Source organism: Pinus tabuliformis, chromosome 9, assembly GCF_031772625.1.
Source record: "Pinus tabuliformis cultivar Carrire ecotype Pingquan chromosome 9, CPIR1, whole genome shotgun sequence".
NCBI classification, from domain to species: Eukaryota; Viridiplantae; Streptophyta; class Pinopsida; order Pinales; family Pinaceae; genus Pinus; species Pinus tabuliformis.
The window spans coordinates 637,745,504-637,761,600 of record NC_142307.1 but is presented as its reverse complement, the minus strand read 5'-3'; positions in this window follow the sequence as shown (position 1 = coordinate 637,761,600).

Here is a 16,097-nt window from a genome sequence, read left to right as displayed (position 1 = left end):
AGATATAAGCAGGAAGAGGGACAGAGAGACTACCCTCACAACATCGGCAACTCATGGGGAGAAAAGACATAGAATGAATCCCTTCTCAGAGGAAGAAGTGCCTATAGGGAAATCTTTGGGCATGGTCCCACCTAGCAGGGAGGTATCTGGGAGTTCCTTCCAGCAGGAACAAGAGAGGATAGTGGGAGGAGAAGTCAGCTCCTCAAGCCAGCAGAGAGAAGGTGAACTGAGCATCAAACAACAGTTCATTGACATAAAGAGGAGGAATGAGCCAATAAAGATACAACTATATAATCATTTGTTGAAAATGGCTCCCACTAACCAGCAAAGACTGATGTCTGCATATGATGTTAGTGAAGGCAAAATTATCATGAGTCACTTCATGCCAACTGCATTGCAACCACAGTCCCCTTCAGACTACTTGAGGACCAATCTTGAGGTCCTTGCCAAGGACATCCACCCAATGGACAAAATCGAATTGCATAAGCAAACAGGTGAGATGGTGTATGCCTCCTTGGCAGACAAGACATTGGATAACTACAGGCTAGAAAATAGCCTAAATAATACAGCAACCCAACTTGAGTTGGAGAGAGCATCCTCTCAAGCAAAGGACAACAGGATCAGGGCCTTAGAAGATATAATCATAGAGATTGGGCATGAACCCAAGGACATCAAGGGCATACAAGAAATATTGAAATTAAGGGATGCAGACATGGCAGCTTTGAGGAAAAAGATCAAAATCCCAGCAACTATTCACCCTCAAACGGAAGAAGTTGCCCAGCTGAGACATGATCAAGATGCGGTAGCTTTGCTGGTGTCTTTATATAAACAACTGATCCAGACTCAAGAAAAGTTGGGAGAATCAGAGGCTGCACAGGCAGCATTGCAAGCAGCAATACAACAAAAGGAAGGAGGTCAAACTTCTCAGCCCCCTCCAGAAATAATCAATCTGGAAGAGCCTCCTCAGACTACTGCTCCTCCTGCTGAACAAACAGCACCATCTACATCAGCACCAACACCAACAACAGAGCAGGCTCAAAGTCTTGATATGCAGAAACTCAAGAATGAAATTCAGGCCTTGGAAGCCCAAATGACAGAGCTGAATCAAGCCAAAGAGAATTTGGCTAAGCTCAATGAAAGATATGATAAATCAAAACAAAGTGTGGCTGAGAAAGGAAGAGAGATAAAGGCTCTCAAAGAGAAGATAAAGGAGCTGGAGAAAGAGCTCACACTTGATAAAGTAGTAGCTGAACTCAAGACAATCCTATGGGCCAACATTGGCCAATCCATAACTGATCAATGGCAATACATTGAGACCATCCATGAGCAAATGGAGCTCATTGGAAAAGCACACAGAGAAGTCCAAAGAGCAAGGGCATCTCTAGGCAATATGCCTGAGGTGGCCAATAGAATGATCAATGTGCTTAATTATCGAACAGGTCCTCAGCTGGCTCAAATGGGAATTGCCAACAGAACTGAGACCATCATGCTAATAAAAAGAGTCCTAACATTAAGAACCCTGGCACAAACATTGGAAAGAAGAGGCCAGGAGATGCAGACAAAAGTTAAAAAGTTTTTGGAGAAATTTGCAGTACTAGAAAGCAGAGGTCTTCCAGGCTTACTGAACAGCGCAGGGAGACTACTTTCACATGAGGTATATGCTAAAAGGGTCAATACATTTGCTGCCAATCAGATCAAAGAAACACCCAGCACCTCAGAGGAAACAGGGCCAGCATTTGGAAAAAGCCTTTATGACAGGGTAGAAAACCTGTTTTTTATAATGAATGAGATCAAACACTTGTTTGATGTGCCTCCAAACTTCTACAAATATACAAAGGCAGATGAGACCTTGGAGGCAATTTTGAGACATCAGTTGCCCAGTCAGGAATGGTGGACTAGCATGATTTAGGAGATACTGTAAATCTAAATGCTTCCAGCACAGTTTTCAGCAAAAAACATAAGTCATCACCTTCAGAAAAAGTGATGCATACACGGTGGATGAGAGAGGAATGGGATGAGCCAACTCAACACAAATATCCGGCCACTAAAGCATTAGTGACAGCTGCAGACAGCAGGGCCGAGAAAGATACAGCATGGCAAAGCATAAAGCCAAACCATTCAACATTAATGAGCAAACTTCAAACCGACTCAGTAACCTCCAAGGGTCAAGAAGACTCCTGACAAAGTTAAAGGGAATTCATTTTGTATTAATAGCAGCAGTAACTGCTTTTCTGATATTTTGTAAAAGTTGGTAACGTATTTAATTATCAGATAACTCAGCGGTTTATATATTTTGGCACCGATTGTATAAATTCCCCCTTGCATAAGCTTGCAGGGGTTGTTGATTTCCTCTTGAAGAGATCCTATGCTGTAATTTATTCAGAGTTTAATAAAAGAAGTGATGGAATCTCTCAAGTTCTGAGTTGTTTGAATGCGTTCATGGTGTTTGTTAAAATTTGCAGGATCCCTGTGCATCTCACAATACAATAAGTCTTCTGTAACTCTCTTCGTTATGTGTTTCAGTCTTTTACAATCCATACATGTTTCTAAGTTCTAGTATTTAGCAGCAAAGAAAAAGAATAGCTTCAGGATTTATTCATGAAATACCCTGAGCTCAATCTATGTTGTTAATGAATGTTTTCTTCAGTTATAATCTTGATAAGTGTAATTCTTAATTGCTGCACTTTCAGAATATATCTTTCACAGTGACCCTTGTTTCAGGAATTCAAGTTTGCTCCTGTGCAATATACTTCACTTTCACACCACTAGCTTAGTGGAAAATTCTTAATTGCTTTCCATTGGCTAATCATACATCATCAGCATAGTTTTAAGTTTGTTTGTTGGAATACCCAATAGGCCCTGCAGTCTGAACACTCCCACTTAAGCATTTCAAACAATTCACAGCTCTAGAGTCCATTGCCCAATGAATTACAACTGTCTGAACACTACATCTTAGGTATTGAAAGATATCATTCAACCAAAATTCAAACCAAACCCTCACTTCATAACTAGCCTAAAATCCTCACAAAACAGAGATAAATCTTAAAGAGAGACCCCTCTCTGATTACAGTTTGGCTAGAGACTGTAATCCAAAGCTTGGTTAGTGGTTACCCCGGCCGTATTCCCTTGGGAGTCATAGGGAACAACCTGGGTGTTAACATAAATGGCGACTCCGCTGGGGACTCCTTAGGATTTTCTAGTTGTTATATATCCCCTAAAGCTGCTTCAGTCAAATCTTCATGATAGCTTTGAGACATATACAGCCATTCCAAAATCTAGTCTAGTCCTTGCAGATATAAAAATTTCCTGAAAATACTCAAAAAACAAGTTCAGAAGCTGGCTCCCAAGAAGAATCCACGGTACACAAGGTCAAATCCGGACCCCAACCCACCCACTGTTTTTGAAAATCCTAACACAATCCCTAAGATTGTTAGGAAGCAACAAGGGCCAGATAAGCTTGCTGACTTAAGTCTAGAGACAGTTCACCCTAACCCCATTTCCACTCCAATCAAGGTTCTTTTTCGGTCTACCCCCAATTCCCCTAGTTCACCATCCACATCTCAAAGCCCTCCTTTCACACCTTCATCCACTGCACATATTCCCTTGACCAACACTCTAGGTTCTACTATACCTGTTACCCCTGTGGTACCCACCATTCCTGTTGTCCCAGTTGCCCTTGTCAATCCTCTAAACCCTGTAAATATGGCTAACAGATATGCACCCTTGCAGTTGCTTGCTAATCCTGCAGCCTTACCTCAGGATTACCAAACCAAAATCTCATATTTTGACTCCACTGGCCCTTTCACAGCTATTCATCATGCCAAGAAGATGCAGGATCACTTTGAGAACTATGAAATAGATGATGATAGTGTGAGAATGAGAATTTTTTTCCAGAGCCTGACAAGTGATGTCCGAACTTGGTTCAGATCACTTGCTGTAAATACCATCACAACCCCTGATGAGCTTTATCAAGCCTCTACTAACAGATGGGAGAAAAAGAAAGATCCCTTGCACATACTTGGTGAATATGACACAATCAAGAGAGGTCCTCAAGAGACCGTTCTGGAGTATTGTGCTAGATTTAACAATGTATACAACGCAATACCACAAAACTTAAGACCTCCTCCTGATTTAGCCTTGTACAAATTCCCTGATGGATTTGACCCTGACATGGCATATCAGTTAAAGGAAAGAGCACCTGAAACTCTCCAAGATGCCCAAAAGGTAGCTGTCACAGTAGAAGCAAACCTGATTGCTAAAAGAAACAGGGCAATATTGGAAAAGAGAAACATATACAAAGAAGAACCCTCGGCCTTTGATCAGAAACTGGATGCAATACTCAATGGTATGAAGAGATTGGGTGATAGAGTGGAATCGGTTGAGAGAAAGGCATCATGGGAAGCACCGCAAAATAACCCTATAAGGAATCCCAAGTTTAGGAGAAATCAAAACCCAAACGTTGACAAGGCCAATCCTGATCCAGAGATAAGACCTCCGTTCCAGGAAAACCATGCTGAAACATCCACTTCAAACGAGCAAGTAGATGACACCCACATCAACCTAATGGGCCTCAATGATGAGCATCAAGTTTTTCTGAGTCAAGAAGATCACAAAGATGATGACATTAAACAATTCCAAACCAAGTCAGGTGAGTCATTTGACTTCAAACAAGGCTATGACACAACTGTTTATGAAGTTCATAAACAATACAAACTAAGAAGTAGAACTGTAAATATAACACAGCCTGAAAAAACAAAGGACAGGATGCAGCCTAAAAGAGCCATAGTCACAGAACCAATTAACACAACTGATTCACTTACGAAGGAGGTAACCGTTGAAGAAGTTACTGAACAACTTCCCTCAACACAACAGCCACTGGCTGCATCATCTTTGCAGCCTAATCCAAGTGACCTTCCTCAAAAGATGAATGAAAGGCACAAGCCCCTAGATCAAGACAAGGATCAAGAAGAAAACTTACTAAACAAAGAAAAGGTTGTCACCCACAACACTAAGGTTCAATCTGAAAGACCCTTTTGACTTGGAAGCTGAAATTGGCAAACTGAAGGTAGCCATCCCTCTCTCAGAACTAGCCAAGCATGACATCTACAAACAAAAAATCAAGAACTCCCTCCAACTTACTCGTAATAAAGCCAATGTCAATGTGTTGGATGGTACCCCAGAATTGCTGTTCGGTCCAGAGGTTGATGGAAAGATAGCAGTCACAGGGATCTTACCTTTTTATGTCAGTTTACATGTTCATGATAAGATACTACACAATGCAATGTTTGACTCAGGTGCCTCTCATAACCTGATGCCGAAATCAGTCATGGAAAGGTTGAATCTAGATATTACAAGACCATATAAGGAACTATTCTCATTTGACTCCAGCCAAGTTAAGTTTTTAGGCTTGATAAAAGACTTTTTCCAAGGAAAAAAAACGGTAACTTTTTATTTAAAAAATGAAAAGTTACACTAGCAGATGCATTGAAGCATTTCCATAAGCTGCCTGAAATGGCTCGAGTGCAAACACACCCCACGCAACGTTAGGAGACTAACGTGCATAAAGAAGAAAAGAATATAGAAGAGAAGAGAGAGAAGAGGGAGGCAAAAGAACTGAATCCAGCAGTGAGTAAAAAACTCACATTTCAAGTTTTTCGCCTCTTTTTCTTTTCGACCTTGCGCCACTCTCCTTGTGTGGGCTCGGTCGAAACTATGACTAACTGTGTTTCTGCTTTCTGAGTGGCTGTTTCCTTGTCTGAATCTGAAGTATCTGAGTGGTGATGCCGTTTGATCCCTCCCATGCTTTGATTCTCGCTTATCTTCTCTGCCTGATTTTGGTGGTGCTTTGTGATCTTGTTTTCTGATGTAGTTTCCTTCTGAGTCTCCATTTCTTGTGGTGCCTCTGCATTCTCTGTGGGAGAGATATCCTCTTCTGCTTCTGATTCTTCATCATCTGAGTCCGGGGGGGGGGAATTTCCATCCCTTCTTCTGCTTCCCTTTCTGCTTCTTTTTACTATTAGCTTTTTTTGCTTCTGGGCATGTGCTTTGCAGGTGTCCTGTCTGCCTGCAGAGCCTGCATCTGAAAGCAGTATTTTCATAGTCTAGTGCTTGTAGCCAGTTTTGTTGTTTGTAGATCAGCCTTATGTTATCTGGTAGCCCTTTGCTTAGGTCTACTTCCACACAAATGCGTGCAAAAGTGAATACCCTTTCATCAATCCTCTCCATATCTGTTTTGATATATTTCCCTATGCTGTTCCCAATTCCTTCCAATACTCGTTCACTCCAAAAGTGAAGGGGAAGGTTGTAGAGACGGACCCAAACCGGCACTTTGGATACAGTCATGATGTTTGGATCGAAATCTGGGAACCATGGGGTCATGAACAACCCCGATGTTCCCCAGAACCAAGGCCCATCTCTGATGATTTGTTCTCTGACTTCCGGGGATGCGAATCTAACTATAAAGAATCCCTTGGAGCATAAATGTATATCACATTCCATGGTCCAAGTTTTGAAAATCCAATGGAATAGATCCATTGGTTTTGGCCAGAAACTGTTAAAACGACAAATTAGGGCCTGCGTTTCATAGGAATTTACGAAGACATCAAGCCCTGAAGGGTCAAATTTTAGGGCTGGGGTTTGTCCTAACTGATCCACTATGTATGGCCTAGGAGTATACCTGCCTTGATCTGGAGAGGACCCTGTATCTTTGTTACCCTGAAGAATGTTCTTGTAGGAGACACCTCCTTTGGGTTGCTGCTGGGATGCAGTCTTTGTCCCCTTGTCCCCTCTTGTGAAATTTTTTCCTTCCACTGTGCTACTTGTCTGACCCTGAGGAGGGGCTCCTCCCCTCAGTCTGAGGTTCAAGTAGATGGTTTCTCCTGGGCTGATTCCATAGCTTCCCATGGTTCTGTTGTCTTGGAGGGACCATCTACCATTTACTAAGTGTTGGATCTTGCTAGGGTATCCAGCCAATACACAGATTTGCTGCTTCAGCTGCAGCACAGTACTTTCTACATGCACCCATACTAAAAAAGATTGTGTGTATGGGGTTTTTATGAAGATCTGGAAACGAGTTTTTGTTACCTGATGACCGCAATTTTGCTGAGTTCCTGCTCTGCTTGGGAACAAAACGTTGCTGGTTGCCTTGTGCGACAGAACCACCCCAGATCTACAATATTTGGCTCAATCTGGTGAGAAATCTTCCAGATCTGGGCTCCTGTCATGACGATCTCTCATTTGCACATCGCATACTGCGAGCCCCCTGTTAAACCGATGCAAATCTCCTCTAGATCTACCGCGTTTGGCCCATGCAGTTATGCGCGGAGGCAGATCTGCCCCATACCGACCCCCGACTTTGCATGCTTGGACCAACTGCAGGGGAATGAGCTTGACAAACACCAGGCTGGCGGATCCTGTGTATATCAATCCAATCTCTGACAGTTTTCCGCCCCCAGTTTGGGAAAAGACGAATAATGACTGCGGGTTTCTGGCCTCGAACAGCTTTGCTGGCTGCTCCTTCAGATCAGGCTCATCAGACCATAGTTGATATGAGCGAGGTATGTCTGCTGTGTCGAGAGCTTCCAGCGCTTTCCAGACGTTGAGCCGCGTGACCAGGGCAATTCCAGTGCTTTGAAAAAAGTCGAAACGCTCCAATGCCGCGCTCTGACTGTCGAGCCTATGGGGATCAGTGACGATGACCTTCCCTGCTACGCCGCCTCCGGCGATCGCCATGGCTAGGGTTTCAATTCCTGCGTCGAAGGGGTTTTCAGCGATGGCCATTTCCTCCTTCCGCAAGTTCCCGTCCCTATTGTCCCTTCTGAAATGTCTAGCTTGTTGTAGCCGGCTTGATAAAAGACTTATGTGTATCCCTTGTCCAATATCCAAATAAAACAATCTTAATGGATGTTGTAGTTGCTGATATCCCACCCAAATATGGAATGTTGTTATCAAGATCATGGGGGGCTAAACTTCAAGGGTCCCTACAATTAGACATGTCATATGCCACAATCACAGTCTTTGGTCAACCCAAGAGACTATATAGAGAGTCACTTATGAAATACATGGTCAGCAGTGAAGAAAAACCTCAAAACTTCCCCATATATGTTGTCCATTCTGACATTGACTCCTACATTCTCTTCAATGACAAAACAAACCCCACAGGTGATGAGTAATTCCACACACTCAAAAAAGACCAGCAGACAAATGAAGAGACTACTGTTCAAGAAATGAAGGTTGAGAAATCAATTAACAAAAATGTTCCAAAAGAAAAATCAAGGGTAAACCAAGATCTCAAGTTGTTGATGCCAACTCCCATAACAGTTGACAAACCTTCCCTTAACCAAGAAGTCCTCTAGTTTCTTGAATTTGATGGGTCAGTCAACAAGTTAGGGGCAGGAGCAGGGGTTTGGATACATAACAAACAAAACAATCATGCAGAGGGCCGAGCCTATAGGTTAAACTTCAGGTGCACCAACAATATGGCTGAATATGAAGCTCTCTTACTAGGCCTAAAGCTAGTAAAATCCTTACAAGCCATAAAAGTCTCAGTCCTAGGAGATTCAGACCTAATTATCCAACAAGTAAAGGGAAATTTGTCACCAATGACAAAAGACTGAGGGCTTATAGGTCTGTTTCTGCTGAACTGCTAAACTCCTTCACTGAATTTCAAATAACCAAAATTCCGAGAACACATAATCTTCATGCTCATAGTTTGGCCACATTTGCAAGCACCTGTAAACTTCCATTTGAACCCAACCACTGTTTTACAGCTGAGATAAAACACAGACCATCTGTCCCAAATAATGTCAAGGATTGGCAAGTATTTGATGATGATACACAAATAAACAATTTCTTGACTTTACAACAAGAATTTGCAGGACTAAACATTGATACCAAGGGAGCAAGTCAATCACAAATACTAGGTGAACAACACCAAACAAATGTTTCACCCGAAACAACAAACCAAATGTTACATCCAACAATTTTGTAACAAAGAAAACATACAAGAACTTGGACAAAACAGTTGTGAAGAGATAGCTGATGATGAAGCCGAAGTTATACAATTGAAAGACAATTTTCTTCCAACAGGCTTAGCTCCATTAGAAGACATTTTCGACTCCAATGATGTTCCCAGCAAACCAAAAATCCAGCCCCTCAACACTGCCATAGAAGAGTGTAACATTGGGACTGCTGAACAACCCAAAATAATAAAACTGTCTGCTTCATTACCTCCTGATCAAAAGCCTAAATACATTGACCTCTTCAAGGAGTTCCAGGATGTCTTTGCATGGAGTTATGAGGATTTAAAATCCTATGACACCTCTGTAATTCAACACACTATCCCTCTCAAGCCAGATCAAAAACCCTTTAAGCAAAAATTGAGGAGAATAAATCCTATGCTTCTCCCAGCAATGGAACAAGAGGTACAAAAAATGTTTAAGGTTGGCATCATACCACCAATCAGATTTTCTGATTGGATTTCAAACTTAGTCCCTACAAGAAAGAAAACTGGTGAAATAAGGCTCTGTGTTGATCTAAGGAACTTAAATCAAGTGTCCTTGAAAGATAACTACCCCTTACCCAAGATGGATCACATCTTGCAGAGAGTAGTGGGGGCCTCAAGAATTTCTCTACTTGATGGATTCTCAGGTTTCAACCAGATCCTAGTTCACCCTGATGATCAAGACAAAACAACATTTACAACCCCTTGGGGAACCTTCAAATATGTGAAAATGCCTTTTGGATTGAAAAATGCAGGGGCTACCTTTCAAAGAGCAATGTATATTGCTTTTTCCAAAGAGATCCATGATTTCCTTGTCGTCTACTTAGATGACCTTACACCATTTTCAAAATCTGACCCTGAACATATGAAACATCTAAGGCAGATATTCATAACTTGTAGGAAATATGGAATTTCCTTAAATCCCAAGAAATCCCTGTTTGGTTTGGAAGAAGGTAAACTGTTGGGTCACATCATTTCAAAGGATGGCATTAGGATCGACCCAGACAGAATCCAGACCATCTTACAAATGCCTCATCCAAGAAATGTAAAGGAATTACAAGCCTTTCTGGGTAAAATCAACTTCCTAAGGAGATTTATCCCAAATTTGGCCGAATTAAGCAGATTACTCAATAACATGCTAAAAAAGGATTCAAAAGTAAAATGGACAGTAGAAGCAAATCAAGCTTTTGAAGGTATCAAACTAGCCCTCACCCAAACCCCAGTCTTAACCAACCCTCAATTTGATAGGGAATTTATCATATTTTCCTTTGCTTCCCAACACACAATTGATGCTGTCTTATTACAGAAAGATGACCAAGGAAATGAAAAACCTATTGCTTTTTTTAGTAGAGCTCTTAGAGATGCACCCCTGAAATACCAGATCATGGAAAAGCAAGCATATGCTTTGGTCAAAGCTATTAAAGACTTTAGGATCTACATCCTATACTCCCATGTTATAGCCTATGTACCAAGCCCAATTGTGAAAGACATACTTACTCAAGAGAACTTAGAGGGCAAAAGAGGAAAATGGATTGCCAACATTATAGAATTTGACATTGAAATAAAACCTACAAAACTGATAAAAGGGCAAGGTTTGGCCAAATTAATGTCTGAAACAAATTTCCAAGCCTTGGACATCAACCAGCTGGACAGTGAACCGGAGCTGGCGACTCCAAAGATCAATGTAGCCTTTGAACAATCCCCCTGGTATTCTGATATCTGTTATGTGTTACAAAACCTGTGTGCTCCCCCAGGACTGTCCAGAACTAAATGTAGGTTCCTAAAAATGAAAGCTTCAAAATTTTGTGTTATGAATGGAAATTTGCTTTGGAAAAACCATGAGGGTATATTGTTAAACTGCTTAATGGAAAATGAGTCTAACAAAATCATGGAAGAATTTCATGCAGGTAATTGTGGTGGACATTTGTATTGGAAGTCCACTGTGGATAAGATATTGAGAGCTGGTTATTATTGGCCCACTGTTTTCTCTGATGTCAAGAAATTTACCACTTCATGTCATAAATGCCAATTGTTTGAGGGAAAGAGAAAGTTACTGTCACTTCCTTTGAGGCCTATTACAACAGAGAGACCTTTTCAGCAATGGGGCTTGGATTTCATTGGAGAAATTCATCCCTCATCTTCAGGCCAACATAGATGGATTCTAACAGCTACAGACTACTTTACTAAATGGATTGAGGCCATCCCATGTAGACAAGCAAATGATTCCACTATCATTCAGTTCCTTGAGGCCAATATCCTTGCTAGATTTGGTTGTCCTGATAAGATAATAACAGACAATGCTGCTGCTTTCAGATCTAAGAAGATGGTGAACTTTTGCCACAGATTTCACATCACTTTGGGCCATTCCACTGCATACTATCCCCAAGGAAATGGCCTAGCTGAATCATCAAATAAAAGCCTTGTAAACATCATAAAGAAGGTATTGGAAGAAAATAAGAAGAATTGGCATAAGAAGCTTGTGAATGCCTTATGGGCAGATAGACTAACAACCAAGAGATCAATTGGGGTCAGCCCATATGAGTTAGTCTATGGATTAGAGGCCAAATTCCCTTCATCACTAGGTATCCCTGTTATGAAACTACTTCAAGAGACTCAAGCTGAGCCCAATGATATGCAAAGGAGGGTAAATCAGGTTATATGTTTCCAGCAAACTAGAGACCAAGTTTATAACAGAGTTCAAATCCTACAAGATAAGCTGAAGAAAGCCTTTGACAGGAGGACTAAGGATGAAGATTTCAACATGGGTGACAAAGTCCTCAAGTGGGATTCAAGAAGGGAAGATAAAGGAAAACATGGAAAATTTGATTCCCTTTGGAGAGGACCATTTGTCATCCACGCAATACAAGGAAACAACACTTACTTCCTCAAGAATCTTGATGAAACTGATTTGGATGCAGGTCCTGTGAATGGCAGGATGTTGAAGCACTATTTTGACTGCCCCCCATGAATATAGCATGGTTGTTGCCTTGTACATAATTTGTTGTGTTTAGTGTTTTCTTTCAGCATGTGAATAGCTTAGTTTGAAGGATCTTGCAGAAGTAGGAAAAGGTTGTAATTCAACAAGTTCTATAAATATGACAGTTTACAATTTTGAGGTTTCAAGGAAGAAAAACTCCAAGTTTTGGTAAAGAGTAGTCGAAGGGCCAAGGCATTCTGACCTGCTGTTCTTGGTCTTTCAAGAAGAAAAACCATCCCCATGTGGAGCCACTGTTGGATACCTATATCAATAGGTTTCATATTTCATGATTGGCAAATGCAAGTGCCAAATATGCTCTGCTTTGCTGATACAAAGATCCCATATTTCCAAGAGAAGACAAGGTATGTACATAGCTTGATGTTGACTCAATTTTGGTGGATGGTCCAACAGCCTAATTTGGATCATGCCATGTTTCAATTTTCTGTTGTAGAATAGAGAAAGAAGTCTGTCCAAACTGTTTAATCTTGGCAGACCAATAGTTAGGCAGAGAATTAAGGTTCCCAACCGCCTAATCTGGGGCCTTGGAAGCAATAAGGGTAGTGCTAGATAGACAATCAAAAGAAAAAGCCAATGGAAAAGAAAAGGCACATAAGGGTCTGCAAGTCCAAGTGCACCCTCCAAGAAGAAACAAAAAATGCTAGGCAAGTAGATGGGTAGGTAGATGGGGTTGCAGAAATGTCATTCCTTTCCAACTGAATATTGCTGGTCAAAACAAGGAAAGCATCAATGGATAGAAAAGCTCCTCTTCTCTATCACTTTGTAGTAACACAATGGAGCATGTCTAACTTCCTTTTTCCCTTTCTCATATTCATTACTAACATCCCTACACCAGTTGTGTTCATGAAAGAATTCAAGGTTTTATGTTGGTTCTGGTTTCCTTTAGAGCCACATTTCTTGTCTAAAAATTCTTTTCATTTTGATCTAATTCCTATACTAAGTTGATTTCATACAAAAACTTAGTGTTTCACCCCTTCCCCCACTCTTACTAACCCCTAACTTCTTATTATCTAAATCCCCTATGTTCCCCATTTCCCTACTATTATAAACACTATGGTGTATAAACCCCAAGCATGTTATAAATACCCCTTCCCCTTTGGCACTATAGCCATATGTTCACAGTCAGGGATTAAAGTGACATCTGGTCAGTTTAAGAACCCAAACCCTACCCCTTTTCCCCCTTCAGAAGTTATCCAAAACATTAACCCCTTCATTTGCTAAAAAACCTTGTAAAAACCCCATTTTTACCCCTAACCCGCTCTATTCGCAAAAATACACAAAAAACCCACTTTTTCCGACTTATCCAAAGTATGGGCGCAATATACATTTTCATTTGAAAAATACAATGAAAACTATATAACTCCGCCGAAATCCAAAGTCCCGCTGGGCGCGTTTTTCAAAGAAAATAATATTTTATTGCCCTACCCGCTGCCGTATCGTCCGCACAATTTAGCGATCCGTCAACCGTCGGATCGAGCACCTTTGATCAGACGGCCTGTATGCATATCGGGTCGGGCCCGACGTCCATAAGATAGCACCCGAGAAACTGTCAGAGGGTGACGTCAGGCCTCTGCCACGCGTCGCCCTCACAATTTCTCGGGTCGCCCTCTGACAAAACAACGACTGTACCTAAGGCGGTCCGAGAAAAACCATTACCACTTCTGGTTTACTGCCGGTCCTGCTATGCCTACGTCATCACCACGTCAGGCCCACGTCAGTGCTACCTCGCCGCCGCGTCAGCACCCTTGTCCGCCACTGCTCTGATCTGTCCGCCACCTCACCATCCCCGTGGACCACTCACAGCTTGCCACATCACCCAGTGACGTCATGCTGACGTCATCTGACCTTGACCCCACCTGATGACGTCATGCTGACGTCATCCAAAAAACGCGCCAATATTCCAAAAAATCCATATTTTAGCCAAAAAATTGCGTTTTTCCCACTTTTTGCGAAAACGACTATTGTTCTCCTTGCATGCATTTCACGACCAAACCAGCGCCAACCTGCAGAACTCGACTCAGAAACCATGGGCGCATCCGTCATACCTGCATTTGCAACTGTTACCGGCAATTCACAAGGTATTTCTCAAAATCATTCCCCGCACCTGGTTTTATCCATATTTGTCCAAGAAACTGGCTTAAGAGAGTGTAAAGCACTGAATTCACCAGCAAACATCCAGTGACCTGTATCCATTTCCAACTAGCGGGGCAAAAAACCTTCTGCAGAGCCTGCATTTAGCAAAATTTACCTAAATTCACAGGTAGTTCGCGCAGTCGTGAACTAAAAACCTCAACTGCATAAATTCACCGTAGAAACACTCTTATCAGTCCTGGTACTGGCTTCATCAGTCCTCTGAGCAGTATTTCAATTGCTGCTTTCACAATTTACCCTCTGTTCCTTGCAACTCACCTCTCTATTGCAAAGAAACCCCTCTGTGTTGCTCTGCTCACTCAAACCAGTTCACATACAAGTCAGAAGCCTTATTAGCCATGGAAACACCAATAGCCCTGAATATTCAGCCTCTGAATGCCCCTCAAAGGGAGTTAGAATGGAAAGCCCTGGGAGATGTAGATTATCAGATGATAGACTGGTTCCCAATGAATTCTAAGTTTAATATTCATATGCTAAATGAATTGAAAGCCCAACACCTTAGTGGAGCTGATATTTTAGGGATTTGGGACTCAAATTTGCCCATTTACAACCTCCCTCAAGTCAATGCCCTTCCAGACTTGATCCATAGATGCCAGGACTGTTATGATCCATGCCAGAGAGCTATTCTCAGTCCTACAGGCTCAACCTTGTTCCATATCACCCCAGAAACCATAAATGAGATGCTGCATTTTCACACTGTAAGACCATTGACCCCTCTCTCCATGTTGGACTTAGTAAAGAAGGGGAGTAATTTGTCAAGTGCCCAGATCATCAAAATCAATCAGTTATTCATACAACCAAGCTCTGAAACTACGAGAACTCCTCCTATTGGATATCATTACCTGAATGACTTGGGAAAAATGCTGGTGGATTTGATCAGCTACGTCCTGGGGTACAGGGGAGTTGAGGATGTTGATGACACCATAATGGCAATGCTGTCCATATTTTCTCTTGGAAAGCCTCCTGCTGTACACTATGACTATGCCACATATATTGCAGAAAAGATTCATGAACAACTAATGAATCTACAAAGGGAAAGGGTGTTCAGATACACCTCATACATCTACCATTTGTTCTTATTTTATCAACCAGACAGTTTCTCCATTCCCCTCAAGAAACTTAATGCCCAGGGAAATCCAAGGTCAGTTGTGTTTTGGACTTCAGTTTTTCATTGTATTTCTAAATCACCATACACATACTGTGAATTCATAGACCTGTTCATTCACCCAACTATGACATTGCTGTATGGTGTTCCTCCTCCAAGGTTGACTGATGACATGCAAAGAGTTCTCCATCTCTCCAAGGCCTACATCATTGGTGATTGGTACTTTTACCAACACCACACAGTAATCATAATATATCGCTGTGAGTTGAACCCTTATAGGCTGTCAAGATATGTCCCTATGAGACTTTTTGCCTTAGAATACTTCAGGCAGTTTGGAAATGCCAACTGCTTCCATTTCCAAAGTAAGAAGAAGAAGGTGCAGCTGAAGGTAAGGAACCAGCTAGGCCCTTTTCTATACAACAAAAGAGAGGAGGGATGGAAGGCAGCAGATATGATCCTAGAGGGCTTCCAATTGCAAACCAGTTTCAAATGGACACCTTATGACCCTAATCATTTTATTTCCCTCAGGAGGATAAAATACAAATTGGGTAACTATGCACATGTAAGGCTGCCTCATGTTTAAAAGTATGCCAATTCTTTGAGCTGGAAAGAGGGCACTCTAGAAGAGCCAATTACTAGAGAGCAAATGCTAGAAAGAGAGGCTAGGAATATTCAAAAAGAGGCTGACTTGGAAACTTGTGGACAGGTTTCCTTCTCATATCAAAGGCAACTTGGAGCAGCTGCCTCATCTTCAACAGCACATCAGCAAGCTGCCATGGACACTCAACAGACATCCAGCAAAGGCAAACAAAAACAGGTGGAACAGGAACAACCACCTCCCATGA